This window comes from Biomphalaria glabrata, chromosome 9 (genome assembly GCF_947242115.1).
Source record: "Biomphalaria glabrata chromosome 9, xgBioGlab47.1, whole genome shotgun sequence".
Taxonomy (NCBI): domain Eukaryota; kingdom Metazoa; phylum Mollusca; class Gastropoda; family Planorbidae; genus Biomphalaria; species Biomphalaria glabrata.
Genome location: NC_074719.1, coordinates 16682704 through 16705731, shown reverse-complemented (window position 1 = coordinate 16705731; position 23028 = coordinate 16682704). Strand labels below are relative to the sequence as shown.

The 23028-nt window shown below is 36.2% G+C and overlaps 1 protein-coding gene across 2 annotated transcripts in view; it reads right to left on the bottom strand.

Annotated features, from left to right (window-relative positions):
• LOC106069795 (G-protein-signaling modulator 2-like) overlaps window positions 1–23028 on the bottom strand; it is a 59693-nt gene that overhangs the window by 24611 nt on the left and 12054 nt on the right. The window contains exon 1 of one of the 2 annotated variants that reach the window (XM_056041029.1): window positions 22761–22822. The exons of the other annotated variant lie outside the window; for it this stretch is intronic. The gene's annotated coding sequence lies outside the window, so the exon portion shown is untranslated. Of the gene's footprint in view, window positions 1–22760; window positions 22823–23028 lie in introns of those variants that run through there. 2 annotated transcript variants of the gene reach the window in all.

Here is a 23028-nt window from a genome sequence, read left to right as displayed (position 1 = left end):
AGTGACATTCAGTCCTCTAACGTTGGCCGATATCTACTGAACAAACACAAATCTGGTGTTCAAGATTTTACTAACTGCCCCAACACCTGTCCAAAGCGAAACGTCAACTGTGACCAGCCCTACAGACAGGAGAAACTAGCAGTCGAGTGGCGCTGGGCGGCGGTTATCTTCTGACCCTTAAAAAAAAAAACCTACTAGGGAGATTGCTAGCTGGATGACATTTTCTAGAATTTATTGCTTCGTTTCACCTGACTGTTCAGGTTGGGCGGTCGTGTCGTAGATATTGACATCACAACACATAATTACGAGAACATAAATTTGAAGCGAAAATAAAAGAATGGCTTCCGAAAAGAAAGAAAAAAAAAAACTAGCTCCTACGTTTGACATTGTGTGTTCTAGCCACAACTAGGTAGACTAAGATGTTTAAGAAATCAACGATGATCAAGATAGACACAAAAGTAGCTTTAGAACTAGCAAATAAGAAATGATCGCGGATGTAAATCTTGAAATGAATGTCAATACTGAGAAGCAATGATTACAGATTGAACTCAATATAAGAGAATGCAGTATTTCACTTAGCTACGCAGATCCAGTTTTGATTAGTCACTCCTAAAGCAAAGCCATTGTCTGAAGTTTTTTTTTTTTTTTTACATAGAAGTGAATCTGTGTTTGTGTGCTCTACGAGATTAACATTAGTCATTCTAGGACTGAAGGAGGCCAACACATATATATATATATAGTAAAACTATTGCTACGCAACATATATTTGAAATAGCTATATATGCTTTTGATTGCGCATTTTCGGCACTTAGGAACGAGAAGTACTTTTTGTTTTTTCTATATAAAAGTACTTGAATCAAATCAGCATGTCTTAATCTTGACTGTATACTACTGTGAAAGATGACCCCTTGATCCCTGTAGTTGATACTCCCGCCAGGCGACAATGAACGTGGGAGTGCACATTCCATAAGTTTGATGTCCATTAAAATCTAGATCTAACAATTAGATGCGACATTGAGAGTTCAGCCATATTATTTCACCATTTCCAGGAAGCCATGAACAAAAAAAAAAGAATGATTGCAAAGAATTTATTACTCCCTCTTTTGATCATAGATATGGGAGAAGTGTTGTATTTAGATATTCTTCTCAGCGAAAATAAAAAAAAATTTCATTTGGGTGAAAGCAAATACCGAATGTCGCATTTTTAACTATTGATTTTGATATGAGTGGATTAAAACTGTCTCTTATCTTATCTTATCTTATATAATACAGACGTTACTTCAAAAAAGAAGATGATTACGTCCTACGCGTCATGCATTTAGTCATGCATATTAACCAATGACTTAAATTCTGCCAAGTCACTGGTTTTCCTGGCTAGCTCAGGCAACCCATTCCATGCTCTAATAGCACTAGGGAAGAAGGAGTATTTGTACAAATTTGTCCTAGCATATGGGACGAGGAATGTGCCTTTATCTTTGTGTCTTTCAGAGTATTTTATTAAATTTTGTTTTTGTATTTGAAGATTATGGTTCAGTGTTTTATGTATGATTGCTACTTTACTTTTGAGCCTTCTGTCCTGAAGGCTTTCTAAATTTAGTGATTTTACTAAAGGTGTTACTCTAGTCAAATGTGAATATTCGTTTGTTATGAATCGCACTGCTCTATTTTGTGTCTGTTCTAGTTTCTTAATGTTTTCTTGAGTTGAGGGGTCCCAAACAGAGGATGCATATTCTATTATTGGCCTAACCAAGGTTAAATAACATTTTAGTTTTATGTTCTTATTTGATTTATAGAAATTTCTTTTAATAAATCCTAATGCTTTGTTTGATTTTTTTGTAGTTTCATCAATATGTGGATTCCATGACAGTTTTTCATTTATTATAACACCTAGGTATTTTGCGTTTTTAGTCTGTGTTACTGGTTTGCCATGAATAAGATAAGTGGAATTAATTTGTTTTAGTTTTTTTGTTACTCTTAACAACTGACATTTTTCTGGGTGGAAAGACATGCTCCAATTTGATTCCCATTTCTGTAATTCATCTAATTCTCTTTGTAAAATATCTGTGTCTTGTGTTGTTTTTATTGTTCTATATATTATGCAATCGTCTGCAAATAATCTGACTTTTGTTCCTGAACTAATGCAATTTGGTAAATCATTTATGTAAATTAAAAATAGTAGTGGACCCAAGACTGTTCCTTGAGGTACACCTGAGTTTACTGTTATCGGTGTTGATTTAGAGCCATTTATTATTACAGTTTGTTCTCTCCCTATCAGAAAGTCTTTAATCCACTGATGCAGTGGACCATTAATGCCGAAATATTTTAATTTTTTAAGCAAACTATGGTGGTGAACTTTGTCAAAAGCCTTAGAAAAATCTAGTAAGATAGCATCTATTTGTTCACTATTATCTAAACCTTTTGAAAAATCATCAATTAGTCCTATTAGTTGTGTTTCACATGATCTATATTTCCTAAAGCCATGTTGGTATGGTGTGAGGACATTATGTTTGTCTAAGTGGTTTATGATGTTGCTACATATTATGTGTTCTAGGATTTTACATGTGATGCTGGTAAGTGATACTGGTCTGTAGTTTCCTGGGTCAGATTTTTCTCCTTTTTTAAATAGGGGGGTGACATTAGCTTCTTTCCAGTCCTTTGGTACTCTGCCCTGGTTAAGTGAAGCCTGAAAGAGTATTTTGAACACTGGGGCTAGCTCATTACTTAGTTCTTTGAGTAATCTAGCTGGAATACCATCAGGTCCAGAAGCTTTATTTGGTTTGGTGTTGGCTAATAGTTTTTGAATTCCATTTTCTTGTACTACTATATCTTCTATGTTGTCTACTTGGTTCAAATTCAGTAATATGTCTTTGTCTTTGTCTTTGGACGGTCAAAAATAACTCAATAAACGCAGGCACTAAATCCTCTGACAGAATGTAGAACATAATATAGAAGATAGATGAACAAAAATGATTATACCAAAAACTGTTCTGTTTCACGGTGTTTTTCCACAGAGACTCATCAATAGCACTGCCCACATATAAATAGGTTTAGTATGTCTTATATAAGTCAGTGACTCATAAATAGCACTGTCCAAATATAAATAGATTTAGTTTGTTTATGTAAGACATAAATCAACTTTAATCTTTCTAATAGCCACATCTTATCCTCATCCACCAACCCCAAACCCCCCCCCCATAACAAAAATCCCCGATCTCTTGTTTTCTGTAAGGTAAAGCCTCCACATATAACGTCTATTAAAAAACATATGTTATACATTGCAAGTACATGTATATAAAATGTGTTGTTTTCTTTGCGATGTGATGGCGATAGCAGATCTTTTTTTTTTATATTACAAAGCTTATATCGACTCACTCTGGTAAAAAATGTGTACACGTTATTTCTCCCGAACCCAATCTCGGATCAATCTGAAATTTTCACAATTATTTCTTTTACCTGACAACACAAGAATAAGCAAAATTAGTTAATTTCTATTGGTAATTAATTGTTTTTTTTGGTATATCGAACAAAGGAAAGAAATTGTACTTGACTGATACGGTGGTAAAGCTGAATTAGTCCCTTTATACTTTGTAGAAAGAAAAGTTTGAAATTAACATTAGATTACTATAAAATCTTCAATTTCCATAAGCACTTCCCTGATATACTGGTTAGTATATTAGCTTGAGGATGCTGAGGAGGCTTTAGCCCTCGATTTCGAATTCAGGTAATTTACCTTTTTTTAAAAAAAATGCATTTAAAAAGCGATCATCCAGATACCCCCTTCTTTCTCCTCCCAGACCCAAAACCCAATAAGCAAAAACAATTGGTAAAATATTTGTAATTGCGCAGATTTGTTGTTGTTAGTCTATATTTACTATAAATGATCCAAACTAATTGATACAACTAGGATTATTATAAGCTTTGTTTTTGTTAAAATATTTTTTTTTTAATGTTTTTCTTGTTTTAGGGTAAAACATGAAGAAGAGACGTGAGAGTTTGTCGACTAAATAGTGACGGCATTAAAGAGTCTCTGTGAATACAAAGTTGAGAGCTAAGTAGAAACACTGATCAATAATTGATGAGTCTGTAGACTTGAACTACGGACAGGAATTTCACAACTCGTCTTCTTACAGATTCACATACAATACAATCACATACACGAAGACATTGCTTGTTTAGCTTTGGAACTAAGGAATCAATAATTGTGTTGTTAAGTTCTGACGAAAAATAGATGAAATGTCAATTAAAATTTAATCAGCGGAATTGGTGGTAAATGAGAGAGAGGTGTCAATAAATGTCAAAGTACGAGATCTCCTTCTTCTAAAAAACACAGACGTTACTTCAAATAAAAAAGATGATTACGAGATGTATAGGTTTCGTTGATGGTCTAACGAGATGTATAGGTTTTGTTGATGGTCTAACGAAATGTATAGGTTTTGTTGATGGTCTAACGAAATGTATAGGTTTTGTTGATGGTCTAACAAAATGTATAGGTTTTGTTGATGGTCTACGAAATGTATAGGTTTTGTTGATGTCTAACGAGATGTATAGGTTTTGTTGATGGTCTAACGAGATGTATAGGTTTTGTTGATGGTCTAACGAAATGTATAGGTTTTGTTGATGGTCTAACGAGATGTATAGGTTTTGTTGATGGTTTAACAAAATGTATAGGTTTTGTTGATGGTCTAACGAGATGAATAGGTTTTATTTATGGTCTAATGAGATGTATAGGTTTTGTTGATGGTCTAACGAGATGTATAGGTTTTGTTGATGGTCTAACGAAATGTATAGGTTTTATTTATGGTCTAAAGACATTTATGGGTTTCGTTGATATTCTATCATTTCCAAAAAAGGTTCTGAAGCAGAAGATATATTTTCCTATGTTAATAAAAAAATAATAAAAACTCCCAAACCCTAATGAGTTCTATGACATGTGACGCATACCGAATTGTTTGTACATTGAAGTGATTAGCTAGAATTAATATACCGAAATGGGTAAATAAGCGTGACATAAATGCTCAAGGACTCGTATGGCCTCAAACTGGCGCCTTGATGGGCACGTCTGCGTTGTGCAACGTAGGTTTGCACTGATAGCAAAATTCAGTAAATGGCGTGTCCTACTGAAACAATCGCTGCAAAGAGACTATGCAGTACTGCGACCAATGTCCAAGGTTATCTATGTTGCTCTCTAATTTAACCATAATGATTTAAGCAAATGCAATTTAAAAAAAAAGGGGGGGGTTATAGCTCAATATATAATAATAGTTCTATGAATAATATTTTCACTACTGTTTTTAATGCTGAAATAGATATATTTATAGCTTTTATGTAGCACTATTTTCATGCTTACAGCATGCTCAGAGCGCTTTGGTCCAATCTCATTTGTGGATAGATTACTGAAAGGGACTTGAAAATTCACTAAAGACCGTCTATACATTTGAATATTACCTGAGTGCATATAATGTTAGAGTGTTCCAAACAGACAACACTAAACCATCTCATGCAAAGAAAACGAAAGACGCGAAACGACTGAAAATCGTTGACTTAATTGAGACAAAGCTAGTGAAGCACAACTCAACTAATGACCAGAAATACGATCGCCAAGTACCATGTCTGCATGCAACAAGAAATCATTGTGACCAACAAACGGAAACAGACAAACTATTCTAATGACTGGAAGAAAGCGAGACAGATGCTGAGTTCTCCCGTGGTTAGTTGCGAAAGATAAATGGAAGAAAGTGTAGCAATTCAACAATAACACATTTAAGCTGTTATTTCTGCTTCACTTTTGGATACAAAGTAGAATCAATAATGGTCCCATTTTAACAATTATTGACCATTCACGAATGCCCTGATACAAGTATGGTGTATTATTCAAGTACATACTTTGAGCTTTGGTACTATAGTACAGGGTCAGCTGCAATCATTCTAGAATTAGTTACGTCTCCAGAATAATATGGAGCCAATCTACTTAAGTACCGCACGCAATCAAGCTTTAGTCCCAGGCGGAGATGTGATCTGAAACAAGAAATGCCTCTGGGATGCTTTATGCTAGACAGCATCAGATTGAATCATGGGGTGAGGCTGTTACATTCAGAAATGGCTGCGATTCAAGTGATGAGAAACATTGTTTGAGCTTCTTAGTAACAGACAAAACGTCTTATCAACTTATGTGTACCATTTTCTCTTATCTTTACTTTTTAAAATGCGTACAGCCTCAGTATAAAAACGAGGAACTAGAAGTAAATGTAGTTATAGTACTGAAGAGATTTGTGTCTTGTCATGCTCTGTTCGTGCTTTGACAGTGAAGCTCTATCTTTCTACTCGATGTGTCCAAAACTAAGTGGTCCACATTTGTTTTTTTTTAGTTAAAACCCTTACCTTCTTATTGCAAATGAGCAGTTTTTTGCTTTCCTAACAGCCAATCTGACAACAATGAACTTTCCCCTGGAACTGGAGAGAGACTGCCGTGGGGTGTTAGTGTGGACGAAGACTGGACAAGATTTGATCATAACACTAAAGTAAAGAAGAAAAAAATAGCTCAAAGCAACACTTACTGGCCACCACCAACAATCAGGGGAGAAAACCAGCAAAGTTTCCGAAACAAAAAAAAAAGGCTGTCACCTTGAGGTGTCCCTTAGGGAACTCACAGTATCGACATTAATTAGGTCATCACAAACACGGGTAGATCTCCACAGAACTCGGCTTAAGGAGTTTCCAATCAATGTTTAGATTACATCAGACCAAAACAATGCGTATATGGTATAAATTGTGCTTAGGACACTATTTGGAGGCACGCGAACTGAAAACAACATTAACTGAATTCCTAGTGAGCTTGTTGATTTACCAAGGAAATAGTCCATGATTAAGTAGCGATACATACTAGTGGGCGGCAGACACCCTGTTCTCTACCCAATCAAAATGCCATGACATGTGTTGCGGGTGAAAACAAACTGCTATAAACCATGTAGTTGTCTATAAACATTGAGTACGTGTACGTGCATGAATCATACTAGGCATGCAGGCAACACTAATCGTGTTCACCTAAATGTACAGACAGGTCTGAAGCCCGTTATATTTCATATTGATCCTAATCAAAAATTAAAGATAGCCAGAAGGACTTCTCGAAGTGTAGATGAAAACCTTTCTAATTACTGGGCTATCACATTGTGCAAGTCTGAAGAAGAAGTGGGTCTGTTGAGTGCTAAAATAATGTGTTTCAATGAAACTTGTACACAACTGTATCGTGAAAGGTGTTTGGTCTTTGGTTCGTGAGTTGAACACTAGTTTAAGTCTCTTCATGCTAGAATCAAAATACAGTTCAAATTGAAACTTAAGAACAAACATTTCTAAACCTCAGAAAAAATGTTACAATATAAACATATTTATATATGTGCCGCTGTTTTTTAGCGGCCCCCAAAAGGGGAAAAGACGTTATTAGTTTTGAGTGCCCTGTCTGTCCGTCCATCCGCCCCGTTTAGATCTCAGAAACTAGAAGAGAAAATGAAAATCGGACATCATGATATTTTAGATCATTCAAAGTTCTGATGCAACGGCTACTTTTTTTCTTTTACGAAAGTGAACCATCTAATTTTTAAAATTATATATGCAAGTAGATTTTTCAAAAAAGTACACCACTTTTAAATGAAAAACTTCAGGGGAGTCTTTTAAAAAAGGTCAAATACTTCTTGATTAATAAATCAAGATTCATTCATAGATTCGCGCATTAGTAAAAAAAAAAATGCATCTAAGGTCACAATGGAAAAAAGTGTCAATGGATCATTATAAAATAGATTTTCTTTTTATTAACTAACTCATTGAATAGAATACTGATTCAAATGTAGTTTTTAAAAAGAATTTTAATACGAACTTCGTTTCAATTGTAAGTTTTTAAAAAAAACGAACCACTTTTATAGCGCGCAGTTTTCACATATCCTCATTAGGCTATTTCTAGATTTCTAGATCTAGTATAGATTCTAGTCTAGATTTTTAGGCTATAGATTTAGTCCTGGATCTTTATCTAGAGTCTATTTAGTCTAGACCTAAACGGTAACCTAGTCTAGATCTACCTTCTAGACCTAGTCAGATTCTAGATCGAGATCTAGTTTAGATCAAGAGTCTAGATCCAGATCTAAACTAGATCTAGAACTAGTCTAGAAATCTAATTCTAGCATAGATTCCAATTCTAGCTCTAGTCTGAATTCTAGTTCCAGATTTTAGTTCTAGATTCTAGTTCTATCTAGATCAAGTCTAGATCTAGATCAAGAACTAATCTAGAGATCTATCATATCATATCTAGATCTAGTCAAGAAATCAAAATCTTGTCTAGATCTAGATTCTCTATATATTCTATATTCTGGATGTAGTCTAGACCTATTAAGTAAATAAAGTGATTATGATCAGGATTAGTGGGCCTACTGGTGGTAATAGTATATTAGCCTATGCTGTTCGCATGGGAAACCTGTTAAGTAGTGCAGGTTCATTTTTTTTAAATTTCTTACTACATCTACTCCAATATATTAATCGAAATTGTTGGGAAGAAGTAGGTATCTTGGAGCAGTGGCGTCATGGGGGGGGGGGGAGGGTCGAGGGTGCGATGTGCACCTGTCCATACAATTTTAGGGGTGGAAACCAAGTTTGAAAAATTATAACTTGGCAAAAGCAGACACATCGGAAAAGATAATAATAAAATCTCAAGATATATCTTGGAGCAGTGGCGTCACTAGGGGGGTGGGCGAGAGGTGCGTCCGCACCGGTCGACACCATTTTAGGAGTGACATACAAGTTGGAAAAATTATAACTAGGCAAAAGCAGACACATGGGAAAAGATAATAATAAAATCTCTGGATATATGCCCAAATATGCATTGACACATCTAGATGGTAGTTTAAGTGTAAATGATACAGCACAACAGCATAACAAAAGAAACCTGTTCATATGATGTTAAGTCTGTTTGCAATAACATTTGAATAAATGTAATAAACATTGGGATTTTACATTTGAGTAAAAATTAATAAAATTTGGTTATTAGCTCACTGTGTTGGTTCAACAAACAAAATAACTAGCAATAGTGTTCATTGGAATATATTTCAAGTTGATGGGGAGGGGTGACACCCTGAGCTAGCGCACTAGGTGCCACCGACACTGTATCGGGAGGTTTCCATGCTGAACTTAGGTGATCACTTAACGCTACTCTACTTATTTCTTTAAACGATCTAAACAAGAATAGGGCTTGAATATATTTCTCGACCATTGGTGAATTTGATGGGGGCCGCCTCTAAGTTTGTGTGATAACACAAACTCTCTTTGTAATCTTGTTATTGTTTTTCAGATTCAGAAATGTGTATCTTGTTTATTTGAGAACATGAGAAATGATCATTCAAAATGTATGGTTTTAGTTAGTGGAACAAATGACTTTGCTAGTCAATACAGATTGAAATGTATTAACAATGTTGACTTTCTTGTTGACGGTGCACACTAGTCAATAGCACTACTAAGCTGCTTATGTCTTCAGCATCAGTTCATACGGCTGAAACGTAATGTATTGCAATAGGATTGAACCTAGTTCTTACAGACGGAGGACTCGCTGTCATGCTTATTCTATCGATTTTTGTAGGCGTAATGCCGTTATGATCGATTAGAAAACACGCGAGCTTGTGTCATCTTGTCGCCTCTAGGCTCAAGCAGTTCCCTTAACATTATATACATAGGAGAGGCTTACTGGCGATGGAACTGATACACGTTACCAAAAGGTCTTAATGGACGTATCAAAGAAAGTTTGTGGTAGAAACATGTCCATTGCAAGTCAAACAATGAGGTTACAGAACAGACTTTACGTACGTTTCCTTCCAAAAGAGTTTAGACATTGACTATATCACTGATCTATTCGAGTGATGCCCAAAATACGGCCCGCGGGCCACATCCGGCCCGCTATGTGCTTCCATCCGGCCCACCGAAACGTCGGCACAAATATAGAAAATCCCCCCCCCCCTGAAAAAAAAAATGTTCAGAATGTATCATTACCTACGTTAGAACCCTCACTTTTTTCTAATGGACTTCTACCATGGCCTTTAACATATTCGCGTTTATGAAATAGGACTATAGAATCTACTAGGAAAAGTGAACGGATCTTTACTTATTTGTAGAACATGATACCATTGCTAGCCAACATTTTGTTTTTATAAAGAAAGTGTGGCTGTTTAAAAAACAAACAAACAAGAGCAACAGAAATAAAAACAGAACTTACGCCTTTTTTTTTTTTTTGAAGTGTAAAGAGAAAATCCAAATATCTCAATAATTCAATGTAAGTATTACATCCTTGAGTTTGAAATAAAATAGTATCAGGTCAATTTCATTAAGTTTTTGTATCTTTTCTATCATGTGGCCCGCGACACTAGTGTTGGAAATTAAAATGGCCCACAGATTGAATTGTGTTGGGCATCACTGATCTATTCAGTATGCCATATCAGCCAAGACCTTGCTGAATGCAAACTGAACAGTAGAACACTGCTGAATGTTTGCACAGTCATTAAACATCTCTTGCTATTCATAAGAAAAACACGGATGAGCATTCCAGTTTAAAAACAAGCAAAACAAAATAAAATTTTTCTAAAATTTAAGGAGAAAAACTCCACATTTTCAACTATATATCTCAATAACGTATGATTTATTTTCCTTTTTCGATAACAAAATAATTAATTACTAATAATTAACTGAGTTAATTAGTTAAATTTTTTAAAATTGAATTATGTTTTAAGGTACAATAAATAATTTTGAAAGTTTCAACTTGATCCGATAATAAGTGAGATAAGTACAATTCTCTAAGGGGACAAAACTTCACTTTAGTAATATCTTATAATACTGGAGAATAAATTTCCTTTCTTGGTATCAAAAAATATAATTACTAGTGATAAATTGACTACGTGGTAATTTTTTTTTAAACGGATTCTTTTTTTAGGTAAAAAAAAAAAATAGTGAAAAGTTGCAACTTGATCCAAGAAGACAGAATGAGTTGATATGAGTTTTGTAAAGATAAGGATAGCATGATTGTGTTTCTTTGTCAGTCATAAAGTAAAACTAATTATAATAATAACATTAAAAAAATTGTCGATTTAACGCCAAGATGACAGAGTGTGAGTACATAAGTGAAGACAAATAGCGGTGGAGAAACAAAACATGCTCATTCGCACGCAAAGTATTAACCAAGAACTCAACCCACAAGTAGCCAGAGCCTATTATAATAGTATTTTTTGAAATACCATTGCAAGCTAGATATATATACATGATATAAGTATATATGAAGAGAGGGAGAGAGAGAGGGGAGAGAGAGAGAGAGAGAGAAAGAGAGAGAGGGGGAGAGAGAGGGAGAGAGGGGGGGGGAGAGAAACTTTATTGTCTTTGTCTAACACACACGAACAAAGGATAAAACGTATGGACAACAAATCAGTAAGAAAACATTTGCACCATGCATGAGAATGGTAAACGTGCCACAAGCAGAGAAGAAAACAATTAAGGTAAAAACATTTCATTCATTTTCGTTGTTTATGACGCCATTCGGGCTTCTCCTGGTCCCTAACAGAGGCGTCAGTTAAGGCAAAAGTTTTCTATGCCTGTAGGACACTCGAGATTAGTCCAGATTGTTTCAAACATAAACTTGGACGGAAGACTCTAAAAGGGTCGAGTAGAGCTAATTTTCGGGTATACTTTCTGATTTTGTTATTAATCAAAGTATTTAGACTATATGTTGGAAGAAATATTTCTGTGGCAGTATATCTCACAAACAGTGTTCATGTTAAAAAAATATTCAATGTACTCTTATCAGTTTGCGAATTCTTCATGGGGGTCAAGAAACAAATACCTGGGTGGTCACATCTTGAAAACGACTCAAACGATTTTCCTCAAGTTTAACATTTTATGCATGTCTTAGGCCGTCTTTGGGAGAGAAAAAAATGCTAGTTTATTGGACACACAAGGAAAACTCTGGTTTGACCGTTATAATTTATCCAAATATAATCTACAGGAACATTTTTCGCACCGTCTTTGAAGTCTGATGAAATTAAAGGTAGATCGCCAAACTAGAATCTTCTATTCTAAACAAAATATTTACATCCAGTATTCCAATCTCTAGACTACAGTCTGTTAATGTTGCCATGTATCACTAAACTAAAATTGTATATACTCTTTTATACATGATTTGTTTTTTGGAGGGGTGGAGGAAAGAAAGGGAAGGGATCTTTTTTTTTTAAAATATATCACTCATTACTTATAATAAGAGCACAGACTTTCTGAAGCTCAGAACGCAGGTAAACTCATTGCTCAGTGGCCGGAGAACGCTGTGGTAACTTAGCGCGCTCAACCTTATCTTATCTTATATAATACAGACGTTACTTCAAAAAAGAAGATGATTACGTCCTACGCGTCATGCATTTAGTCATGCATATTAACCAATGACTTAAATTCTGCCAAGTCACTGGTTTTCCTGGCTAGCTCAGGCAACCCATTCCATGCTCTAATAGCACTAGGGAAGAAGGAGTATTTGTACAAATTTGTCCTAGCATATGGGACGAGGAATGTGCCTTTATCTTTGTGTCTTTTTGAGTATTTTATTAAATTTTGTTTTTGTATTTGAAGATTATGGTTCAGTGTTTTATGTATTATTGCTACTTTACTTTTGAGCCTTCTGTCCTGAAGGCTTTCTAAATTTAGTGATTTTACTAAAGGTGTTACTCTAGTCAAATGTGAATATTCGTTTGTTATGAATCGCACTGCTCTATTTTGTGTCTGTTCTAGTTTCTTAATGTTTTCTTGAGTTGAGGGGTCCCAAACAGAGGATGCATATTCTATTATTGGCCTAACCAAGGTTAAATAACATTTTAGTTTTATGTTCTTATTTGATTTATAGAAATTTCTTTTAATAAATCCTAATGCTTTGTTTGATTTTTTTGTAGTTTCATCAATATGTGGATTCCATGACAGTTTTTCATTTATTATTACTCGATAGAATGGGAACATGCTACCCGCCCTTCAATACTATCTCCAGAATTTTTTTATTTTTTTGCTAGAATAAAAACTCTTAAAATTATCTAGAAAACAAAAAAACAAACAAAAACCACAGGACCAAGAGAACTAGCTTTAATGAACTTTCATTACGTACATTTGGATTCAAACACAGTGTTTAAGCCTATATATATATATATATATATATATATATATATATATATATATATATATATATATATATATAAATGTATATTTAGAAAAACACAACTGGAAAATTGTTATAAGTACGTTCTGTAAGTTCCTATTCGTTCCATTCTTCCGGACCCCACTGTGTGTGATGTGAGGTTCAATTGCTCCCGCAGACCCAGATGACTAAGCTAACGAAAAGTGTGCACCTGTTCCATTTCCTAATATCTGAGAACTGTTACTAAAAGATCCTATTTAACAGGACTACATGACAGACAATGAGTATATCTGAAACAGGTGACATCAATTACATGTCGCAATGACCTGACCAGCTAATATAATGACGTTATAGTTACACTTACACACATGCTCACTCCCCCCCCCCCCCAAAGAAAAAATCGTAGCATTATTGAGCAGGAGAGTCAAAGACAGTCAAACAGATGTAACAGGCGTGATTGGTTGCCTACTATAACCAGACGGCTTCCCAGACACACTATTTCTATGCGAAACATTTTCTTAGTATGTGCTAGCGGCTAGAGATATACACCCAAGCAAACCAGAGTTTAGCCACTTACACACACACACAACAGACACGCTCTTACAAAGTAGATTCTAAAAAAAGAAACGGTCAATCTTACAGAGAAACTGGAAAGAGTGATGGAGAAAAAAAAAGGGTCATCGTAGAGGAACATGGATGGACATGACGCAAATCGCTCCTTTGTGCAAGATGGAACCTCTTTAAAAAAAAAAAAAAGACAAGAGATAATCGATAACTGATAAATTCCGTTAGCCCCTCGCCCCGCCCCAGTCTCTCCGGACTATCTCCATAAATAAATAAGAAGCTCTCCTCTTTTCCACTTGTTTGATAAGGGAGACGGTCCAGATCACAGGGATTGAGTTACACTAGTCACATTGGATGGCCGAGAGACGCAGTGCATTGCAGTCCACACGTTGAAAAGACTTTGGTTTCCTACATTACATTCATCAACAAAAGAGATATATAGATGAAGAACATCTAAAAAAATGGACGCATTTCCTTCATGTTACTCATGAGTCATCACATTAAGATTTTATTATATAATACCTCTATTCAACTTGTATCTTTGTGGAACTTAAAACCTTCTGGTTGGGAAAACCTGGGTGGAGCCTAGACACGGATCTCGAAAAAGGCTCTAACGAGTTTCCTAGAAATTTGAAAGTTGTGTATCGTTGGGAAAAGAACTGTTAGCTCGTTGGCCACACTGGGAAAACTCTTGTTTGACACTTATGGTTTCTCAAACTAACCAACCAAAAAATTATCTAGAAAAAGAGAAAAAACATGTTCTCACTGTACAGACCATGTGTACTCATTCACCAAATAATTCGATATGAACGAGACCCAGATTTCAACCTGATTGAAATGAACGGACAAGAAAACTGTCTATACATCTCTTTGTCCTAAAGTAGCTTGCGCCCTTCTGCACCATTTAACAAACATAATAATAGGAAAAATACAAATAACTTTTCACTTTAAATTTGCACACAAAATTGTTTAAACACATGAATTTAGTCTCTGCGTGTGATTTTTTCCCTCAACAAGTCTTTATAATAGACGTAATGATGCCAACAGGGCAGAAAAAATATTTTGTTATATCTGTGCTTAATTTGGTAATCCGTTTCAGAGGGGGAAACAAGTTGTTTTGTTGTTATTCCTGACTGAGACCTTTACGACTTCCGAGATAAATCTTGACGATTAAACAAAACAAAACTGCAGTCTATGGAGTATAGAGGTTCTTTTATTTGTCAGCAGCGAAGAAACACCAGAGTAACTCAATACAGATCAGAAATCTATTTAGCATCTTTCAATGCCTGAATGACTCAACTACTCGGTGGAGTAAATGTACGCTGTGGTGATCATCCACTTAGGTGGAAGGTCAAACCTCTGGTTCAGAAAGACATTCAGACCAGAGGAGATAAAGGAATGGAGGAAGAGAGGCGATGGGGGAGAGAAAGCGGGAGGGGGTTTGAAAAACGTTTTTATTAAATCATAAATCAACATTGGTGTTTCAGCCAGTAAGGTTAACAAAGTATTGGTCAGTGTTCACAGTGAGGTATCGTTTGCTGATCTATGATGTGTGTTTCAATGTGTGTGTGTGTGTGTTTCAGACATGACAGAGTTAGGCCAGGATTAACAAATCCGTATAAAAGCCCCATATAAAAAAAACAAAAGGATGAACAGATTTGTAGATGCGCTCACCGAAGAGCTGTTGTGACACTCAACTCCTCTCTGCTTTCGTTTGAAATCCAAACTGGACGTGATTAAATGCAAGACAAGTTCTATCCTTAAGAAGCATTATGCCCGGTATTTCCCAGCCTCTTTCCCCTTCAAAACACAGCGCAAGTTTCGGAATCAAATTTCTCAAAGGCATTTTTTTTATAAGCACTGCAATATTTGTCCAGCCAAGCTTCCATTTTCTATTCAATACATCATCTTTCTCTCTCTCTCTCTTAAATGTTTTTATGTCGCTCCCTCTCTCTCTCTCTCTCTCTTTCCAACGATTTGCCTTTATGAGAGTTCTATTATTCATGAATCCAGTTTTGCCTCTCCAATGCCGCCAAGTCTATGAACTTAACAAACCGATGTAGATCGGGGTAGGAACTGAATAACTTTTCTCAAGAATTATACGAACGCACCTCATGGCGCTCCAGGAAAACGTGTCTACTTGTATCATTATTGGATCATCTCTACGTCACGTGACACGGCGGTAATCCAATGTTTCAGCCATCTCGCTACAGATCAAGTGCAGTGTCCTACACGGAGGAGGGCATTTTGATGGTGATGGCAATGTTCACAGTAGTCCCGAGATTTTAGCGGAGCCCATTTCTAAGTCATTACAAATTGAAACAAAACCGTATCTCGGTTTCATTATTTTACACACCATACTTTTTTTTTTATTACTAATGTTGTGCCTATGCCTAGTGAAGTGCCATTATGATTGTCCCAAAGAACTGAATTGTTCATTAAACATTTCTCTAATTGGTACCGTTCTTTCCAAGCACATTTATACGGCACGTGTATAACGGATACATTTTTTTTTCTATATATCTTTGTTTCATGAAGTTTATGTTCCATTTCAGTTTTAGCTCAAACAACAAAAAAAAAAAAAGACATTTTTTGGACATTTTCAATTAAGATTTTGTAAACTATTGTCTCGACGTGGAAGTGAGGCGTGAGTGTGAACTATAACAACCACGGTAATAGAAGTGGCTTGACGCAGTAACACGCAATTTAGAGAAAAGATTTATTTATTGAATTTATTTTTCATTTTTCGGATACTCCTTCAGAATTGACGATTATTACATCATAGCCCAAACCTTCCGCAGGACGGCCGGGGTGGTGGGGGTGGAGGCGGGCAGGGTTAGAAATATCTTTACCATTTTTTTTTGTTAAGCGCTTTCTCATGCGTTTAGCTTTCTCAATGCGCTATGATCCTATCACATCTGAATCAGTTAGGAAAATGGGAAGGGGGGTGGGAGATGATTGTATAGTTATGTACTGTATGTTTCAAACTTATTTTAATTTGTTAATTTTTTTTTGTTTCTTGTGCTGTCAATAGAAATTTTTGCAAAAAATTTTTGCTGCTTTATCCGAGATTGGGTGTTGGAGAAATAACGTGAGAGAGAGAGAGAGAGAGAGAGAGAGAGAGAGAGAGAGAGAGAGAGAGAGAGTGAGACTTGATATAAGCTTTGTAAAACGTTACCATCTAGCACAGTTCATGTAAGTAAAAACAATGTTGTCCATAAAGACACGGTGTGATGAGATATCTTGGCAATGTTTAAAATGGACAATTTGTGTCAGGTGAAGGGACAAAATAGCCAGAGTGGGTCTTGAACAGTGGAGTAAGCTCAATGACCTGAAGAATGTGGGCATAAACAAGTGTTTGTCTTAGTGATGTAGGCGCCAAGGTCTCAAGAGACGTGTAAACAAGATGATACTTCTTCAATGTTGGAGAACCAAAGAGAGGCTATAATACAAGCGGGATCTATCGGTAAATATGTTTTCAGCTTAAATACTTGAGAGCAGTGATTCCCAAACTGTGTTCAGCGGAACCCTAGTTTTCCGCGAGGCCTGAATAGGTGTTCCACAAACTGCTTGGTTAATTCACGGGTGGCCTGTTAGTTAACTATTCCAGAAAAAAAATTAATTAGCAGGCCACCCGTGAATTAACCTCTTTTACAAAAAATAAGCCAAGTATTTCGCTAAATCTCAGAATATGCGAAGTGTTCCGTTAAGGAAAAAGTTTTGGAAACACTGCTTTAGAGGATCTATTATTGAAATTTAGGATTTTTTGTATGTTAATGTGAATAGTGTGTCCAATCTTTTCATGATTTCTACTGTAGAATTTTAGTTCACAACAAGATTATCTGTCATTTCTTCCCCTAAACAAGTATGTCCGGCAACTCAATGGAGTCTTTTTGAGACATAGGCTCTGAATATAGCAAGACCTATTAACCACTGCTTTCCATTGTTACAAGACTAAAAGATATCGCCCATTTGTTTTGGCGCATGGTATGTAACGACCTAACCCCAAAACCCAACGCACATGACTAAAAGTGGAACTATTGGATGGAGCGAAAAACTAATAGAACCGTTAAATGACATACAACCGTTAAATGACACAGAACAGTTAAATGACATAGAACAGTTAAATGACATAGAAATAGCTTCTAGAGCAATTTTAAAGCGATTCCCTCATTCTAGATCCACACAAAAAAAAAAGGTATGATTTCATCAGCTGAGAAATGTCAAGGACAAACTTGTAATCGTGCTTAGCTTTCCTGCACGCGCAATTATTAGCATATCAGGTGAGGAAACATCTGTGAGGGAAGGAGCCTAGTAGAATTATTAAGTGTGCATGTGACAAAAATCGATCCAATCAAAACTCATCATTCCGTCCACCTCAAGTCTTTCAATCTCCTTTTTTTTTCTTTCTAAACTAAACTGGAACTTGTCACCTTGTATCCTGATGACAGTTTATAAAGTGAACAGCAACGCTGATGATCAGCAAGTCAATGGAAGCCACTGAATAATGACAGTCCCGTGTCTCAAGTATGGTAATGCGAGCCCCAAGCTTGGACCGCTAGCTGAACACTGACACTGCCTACACACACACACACCGGCTAATCATACAACTCGTTAGTCAACATTATGCAACAGAGTGTGGCAATTACGTCAACTCTCAGATTTAGAGACAGATTTTTTTTTAGAAGTCATCAGCCTCACAAATGTAGCATTTTTTAGATAAAAGTTGAACATTTTTTTTCCTGATTGGAAAATCTAAACATTAAAAATGCAAATAAGTTATCCAAATCTTATAAGCTGTCAGATCTTCGACAACAAACTAGACAACCCCGGATTTAATTAATATTCTTAAACAAATCTCAAAAGATATGCAAACATCACAGAGATAACAAAAGACGTGATTACAGATGATACAACAGAGGCGATACATCACGGAGATGATACATTACAGACCTGAGAGCCAGTTCTAACTATTGCGGGGCCCCATACGAAATAGAATGGGCGGGGGCCCAGTCTTGGTAGGGATATAAGGATAAGTAAAAATTAAGATTCTGTATTAGAAAATAAATTCGTCTTTGCATTTTATTCATTCTTTACTAACTACTAAATCAGGATCCAACTAACTTTACGAGACTTGCGTGTTACAAATGCATACAGTATATCATCAAAATTCTGTTTTTTTACATAGATCACCGCTCTACAGCAAGAATTGCCAAATTGTTCAATTTGTCTTCATGAATTGTTGAATTCAAGTAATTCTTGTTTGAGGCGCGTGGAGCTTCTTTCACCAGACGCCACAATTATTGTTAAAAATATTCTGAGTAGTTTGGGAAAGCAATGTATCTTTCGTTAGCGGACAGATAAGTTAAACTTTCTACAAGGGGTTGGGGCGGTATTTGGTAGAATGTCTTAAAGATTCCATTTCGTTTGCTAATTCTCATCCACTTACGGGGCCTTATGGGAAAAGCCAATAAATAAATACATTATTTGAACATTTTTTGAGTAAAAACATACTGTAGGTGCTCCATAAATTTCCCTTTTTTTTTTCTTTTTTTTTAGTTCCTTCAAATTAAAGACTAAAGAAGAGATCGCCTACGTAGAAGCAACAGGTAATAAGTAAAAAAAAAAAAAAGTTCCCCTTTCAGACCTTGTTGTCTATAGGCCAGATTAAAGGTCATCTGTTTTTGCGGCCAACGTATCGAGGATGTCATGTGGCTAGCACAACGACTGTCTTCACTTTCCCCCAACGAATGTCGGGTACACATTAGAACCGGGTGGACGGAGGCGTCCTAAAGATACCGACATTTAAAATCCCAGTCTTCACCAGGATTCAAACCAGGGACCCTCCGGTATGAAACCAAAGCACTTTACCACTCAGACACCGCGCTTCCCAGAAGCAACAGGTACACTGTTTAAAAAAAAACAACAAAAAAATTCCCTAGAAGACGACGCTCACATCCCCAGTGTTTCTGGTTGACTCGCATCCCCAGTGTTTCTGGTTGACTCACATCCCCAGTGTTTCTGGTTGACTCACATCCCCAGTGTTTCTGGTTGACTCACATCCCCAGTGTTTCTGGTTGACATCCGCCATTGTTGGCTAGGTTCCAGACTAGTCCTCTATTACAGACATTTGTCATCCAGAGCAGGAGCTTGTGTACAGTCAAGTTTGATTTTCAATCCTAGCTCCTGCTGATCGATATGTCGAGTCGCCTGTATTGGAAATTGGAGAGAGGGCGACGGGACGAATGTTGACTATGAAACGTTTGCTTACACCGAGGCAAAGGACCCAAGTCATCACAAAGTTCTACAATCAAATCATAGTGTCAAGTCAGAAATATCACGTTCTTGTTGGGCCAATATTAAGTCCAAACACACAAGATTTAACCACACAGCTCCAGACTTACTTTCTGCAAGAAAATTATAGAGCAGTATGAGGGTTGGCAATTATTAGTTATTGCTTAGCAATTATACAGTAGACATAGACAAAGCTCTGCTTGAGTTGCTGGTAAGAGTAGGACTTACTGAAGTCTAAGTTCATGAAAGTGTGATAAATGAGGAGGCCGTGTATAATTTGAGATCAAATTGAATATTAAATGAGCCAAGCCTACAATTACCATTTTAACAACACTTATTTTATTAGTTAAATATGAAGCTAACGGCGACTGAATTGTAGTCACAATTGCCGTAGTAACAATGTCGTCATTATAATTTACAATGAAATATTGTAGTGGTAACATCTGGATTCAATACTTCTTACAGTACAAACACAAATACATTGTGGCAAAGAAAGTCTCATACAAAAAGGTCATATGAATGAAGGATTTAAAAATTTAGGACAGTCATTTTCCACAAAGTGACTAGCATAATTTTTTATAGTTACAACTATGAATAGACCTATAGGTTTTCTTTTGTTTTTTTTTTTTGTCTAAAAAAAAGGTATACTTTTAAAAAAATGTACAGCACCCCTTTCAGATGTTGCCATATACTGGACATTGGTACCTTTAGGTCAATGCCTGACAGACGGAGGACAGGATCCCACAAAAGAGGACATGGTCTCCATTTGCCGGTCGTCAGGTAACCAATATGTAAAAGTATATTACGACTGAGAATTGTTTCCTCATTGTGTCAAGCAAACAATAGCTCTAAAGAATAACGTGTCGATCTAATAGTATTAATGAACTAAGCTAGCCATTTGTGTACATTATGTGCCTTATCAGAGTTGGGGTTTTAACAAAGGAAGCAAATGTGTGGATATATCATAGATATCACATCATTAATGAGAAGAGAATATTACGAGCTAAACCACATTCATTAGTCAGATTTTCTAAGTCTAATATGAGGCGTCAACCAGAACGGCATTGGAAGAGTGTCTGGACCGCAGTCTCACCCCGTCAATTGATTTAGGACTGCCTGATTTGCTTTATATTGAAGTTAGTTTACGCTTCCTTACAAGAGAGTTTAGTTTACAAAGACAAAATTACTTCTCTTAAAATGCATTTCACCAATAAAAGTGGTTAAAAAAAAACAATTTATCAAAGCAAATACTTGACACCACCAGTTATGATCAATTCAGTTCGTGTTGTTGATTGTTTTGTTTTTAAACGAATTCCAAACTGTGAAATAATGAACGTTGGAATCAAAATGGAAAGAAAACTTGAAATCAAGCAGCCAATAAAAGATGTTACAAGAAAAACAATCAACAACCTATACAACAGATGGAAAGAAAAACCTAAAGAGAAATGGGCAAACAATCAAATTATGGCAAAGGATTAAGCGAAGAGTTTCACTGATACAATGTTCAAACATAGAAACCTAATCAATGTTGGTGACAGAGACACTGTTTGTACAGAACCTTGTCCAAGAGCTGCACATATTTACTTTGAAAATAAAACTGCTTCATAATGTTTCACCAAAGATGTTTACGACGGACAGGGAGTTGGCTTTATTCTATGTTATAGTTTTAAAGAAGGATTGGACAGAAGAGGTTTAATTATCTTACAACAAATTAATTTACGGTTTCTTGTAAAATGTGTACACACGCCCTTGATGACTAAACATTTATTCAGCGATATTGTGTATGCAGACTGAAAACCCACAATTAATCAGAGATAATGTAGTGCTTGGTTATGACCAGCAGACAAGACGAAAAAAAGAAGACAGCCAACAAACATGCCCGTTCTATCAGAGTCACAAACGGTTTGACACCCACAACCGACACTTCACTTAGAGAAATCCGATTTGCGGACACTCCACAGAACGGCGGCGATCTCACAAGAAAATAAGGTTAGGGTCAAGATGACCGTGATTCTATCGCCCTAAACCATAGGGCACCACACAGTCATCGAATTCAACCTTTGTCGCAGCACAGTGACTAGGTGTGTGTGTGTGCGTGTTTTCTAATCGAAGAGAAACAGAAATTCCCTCCTGGGCAGCTAAGGTTGGCCAATGGAATAACCAAATGTTTGATAGTATTGTGTGGTCGGCGCAACTATAAACCAGACTTGTTTTCTTCAACTAGTATCAGTTACCTACGATTGGTACTTAACTCAAAAATTCCATCTATACCTACAATCAATCCAGAACATAATCATTAGTGTTTCCACCGACTCAAACCCCGATACCTACTGACTGAGAACCGTAAGTATTCCCTTCCAGCCCTCCACTTCCTTAAGCTTCTCTGGCAACTAATAAAGAATCTAATCAAATCAAGTATCTTTATTAATTTCGTCACTATAATATCTCACAGACTTTCTCATGATTGATCAAAGGCCTGGACTTTGATACACACTATTTTTTTTTTTTTTTAGGAAACCTCAGCTTTTTAGCTTTTGACTTCAGTTGTCTAGCTTAGTACATCCTAGGAATCCTTGGGCTTTTGCCTCTTTTCTTTGCCTCTTTTTTGGGCGTTGCCTCTTTTTTGGGCTATAGGCCTCTTTGATACACACTATGTAGTTTGTCGACTCTTGTACCACCAGACTAACCTATGTGTAGGTAATACTGAAGGGAAACAACTTACCAATGCCGTTTGTTAGTTGTCCTCCTCTTACACTACAAGACGGACAACTCTCGCTGTCATGTGGCTTACTGTGGACAAAGAAACAAGAGATACAAGGAAGTGCATCTAGAATGCCAACTTTACTATTAAGTAAATCAAAGATAAAAACAACTCCCCCCCACACACACACTACCGGGGAAGGGGGGGGGGAATGACTTTAAAATATTTAGATCATTCGAAAACTAATAACTTCATTGAAGATAAAAGTTTAGTGTCGATCACAAGTTTA